Source organism: Sinocyclocheilus anshuiensis, unplaced genomic scaffold (assembly GCF_001515605.1).
Source record: "Sinocyclocheilus anshuiensis isolate Anshui unplaced genomic scaffold, SAMN03320099.WGS_v1.1 scaffold44, whole genome shotgun sequence".
NCBI classification, from domain to species: Eukaryota; Metazoa; Chordata; class Actinopteri; order Cypriniformes; family Cyprinidae; genus Sinocyclocheilus; species Sinocyclocheilus anshuiensis.
The window spans coordinates 3,090,983-3,093,833 of record NW_015555746.1 but is presented as its reverse complement, the minus strand read 5'-3'; the positions used below and the strand labels follow the sequence as shown (position 1 = coordinate 3,093,833).

The following is a 2,851-nucleotide window of genomic DNA, read 5'->3' as shown; positions in this document are numbered from 1 at the left end:
AATGTATAATATATAACTATATATAAACATCTCATTATTAAACTTAAAAATCTGACATGATGAGCCATGATCAAAATAATTGTAAAAAGAACCAATGAACTATGTCATTTGGTAGAAATATTGTTTTGTTTTATTTTATTTTATTTTATTTTATAAATATATAATAATTAAGCTGTAAAATATGTAATAAATGTAATATAATATTCATAAATTATCATAACCGTAGTATATTGACTATGTAATCAAATTACATACAAAATTAATATAAATATAAAATAGTAATTTTATATTATTTATAATAATTAAAATAATTTTATATTGTATAAAATAATAAATTAGAATTAACTTAATATTTATTTTTTAAACAACTTAAACTTATTTATTTTTAATAACTTAATTAAAAATAAAGAATATAAAGTATAAAGAAATTAAATTAATAATTTTCATAATTATTAACAATAGATTCAACTGTTTATTAAGCATTGGTGTCTTTTATTATAGTACTGTTGCTGCCATTTTATAAAAGGAGTAAGATATTTTACCATAAGAAAGAGGAATTTATCAATAAGAACATATTTTACTGTGGTAAAAGCACAGCCTTACACCATATTTCTTTAATGCATCTGGGAGCCAGCTATAATCCATCGACAATGTCCAGTCTAGAAGTCCAGCAGGGGTCTATTACTGTGTGTTTATGTCTTAAGGCATGATTTTTGCTGTGTCTGATATTCAGCCTGAGCTGATCTTGCAAAGCTGGGTAACGCATTGCATAATGGGTTTTGGAAGAGAATCTCTATAAAAACAGGAAAGTGTGCTCTGATTAGCGGTAGTGACCCAGCGGCAATTTGTTCTCTTCCCCCACATATCAGTGCTTCACATGCTCTTTCTCACACCTCACAACCCCCTTATATGCATACACACTGTACACATGCTCCACATAATCAGGACTGTTTATAGCAGAAAGACAAGAGAGAAGAATGTCCAAAAAAAAGTGTGATGGATGCTTGGTTACTGCTAATTTTAAACAAAAAAAAAAAATCATATTATATACAAGCAACAATACAACAATGTATTATATAAAAAAACAATATATTGCAGGTGAGCCTGTAGATTTAAATCAGAACTGATTATTTAAGTTGAATATTCTTCATGCATTCCATTTTCAAGCAGTTAGCTTTAGATAATCCCAATTTACATAAAAAGTCAAATAAACTTTAATAATAAACAAAAAATTCAGTAACTTTTTTCAGGAAATTTGAGGCTGACTGTTATTCTCCTGCACTTTGTGCTAAGTATGATTTGTCATGTCATACTTTTTACTGATTCTACCTTAGGTTATTATCAACTGTGTGTGTGTGTGTCTGTGTGTGTGTGTGTGTGTGTGTGTGTGCCTGACATTATTCCCTACATTATGGGGACCAAATGCCCCCACAAAGATAGTAATGCCAGTAATTTTTGACCCTATGTGGACAACAAACAAGATTATAAATCATACTTTTTTTTTTTTTCTTTTTTTTTTTTTTAAATATAAAATAACAGAAAGTTTTGTATGAGAGGTTTAGGGGTTGGGTAACGGGATAGAAAACACAGTTTGTACAGTATAAAAATCATTATGTCTATGAAGCATGGAAACCCAATGTGTGTGTGTGTGTGTGTGTGTGTGTGTAAAGTGGGATTATTTAAAGCGAACTGCGTGTAACACTTAATTACATATAATTAATTTACTATACATACATCTACAGTTGGTATGCAAAGAAGATTAAATGAATTACAGTGATAATATGTTGACTAGAAAGCAGCTGTCTCTTAAAAAAATGAACATTAAAATCATCAAAATTCTTATGCACATTTACCACTTGCTTTATATGTCACAGTATCTATTTGTTTTGTTGCTTCAGTCTTATTATTCATTATGCTCAGAGCTGACTGTAATGTGATTAACGTAAAGAGTGCTATTCAAAAAGTCACAAGCTAAGGTGGCTTTGCATGATTTTACATGCACAGAATCTGACTAAAGTGGAGCAGAAAATGGAAATCTCTGTGGGAATTTAATCATTCATTCATTTATTTACTTACTTACTTGCGTACCTATTTATGTGGATAACTGATTTTTAGCATTCCATAGTGGCATAGTGGTGTGTTAAATAAGTTTATACTTTTTCTCAGGTTGTTTTTCTCTGGCAATTCTCTGCTCATTTTCTTTTTTTTTTCAGATGTGTATTTTCTGCAAGCAGCAGATAAGTGCATATTTGAACTATGTTGCATTAGGTCAGGAAACTAGTTTTGGCAATGCATACATGCTCAGTATGTCTTGGGGAAAATAATGTAGCTATTTGTAAACAGTGTAATCCAGCCCAAGCGGCAATATGTCAAGGTTAATAGGTGAAGCTCCTATGATTAGCTTGACTTCAAGTGAAACGCTTACACAAGTCATTATGGGGTGCTCAAGAATAATTAACCTATTTTGACCCTTGCCATGGCAGAGCTTACAGACTATTATGTCTATTTAATGCAATTATGTACAAAAAGTTTCTTATATGGGTATTTATATTAAGCCTTACAATACTAACTTTATCATAGGAAATCATTACTGCTAACCCATTTATGACATTCAGCTCAATATAAAATATGTACTATACTTCAAAATGTACAAACAATCAATAATCACTAAAGGGGTCATATGATGCTGCTAAAAAGAACATTATTTTGTGTATTTGGTGTAATGAAATGTGTTTAAGCGGTTTAAGGTTCAAAAAACACATTATTTTCCACATACTGTACATTATTGTTTCTCCTCTATGCCCCGCCTTTCTGAAACGCGTCGATTTTTACAAAGCTCATCGGTCTGAAA

At 30.3% G+C, this 2,851-nt stretch overlaps 1 protein-coding gene across 5 annotated transcripts in view; it reads left to right on the top strand.

Moving 5' to 3' along the window:
* Positions 1–2,851, top strand: part of LOC107673618 (probable E3 ubiquitin-protein ligase XERICO) — a 9,099-nt gene that overhangs the window by 1,357 nt on the left and 4,891 nt on the right. The gene's annotated exons all lie outside the window — the stretch shown is intronic.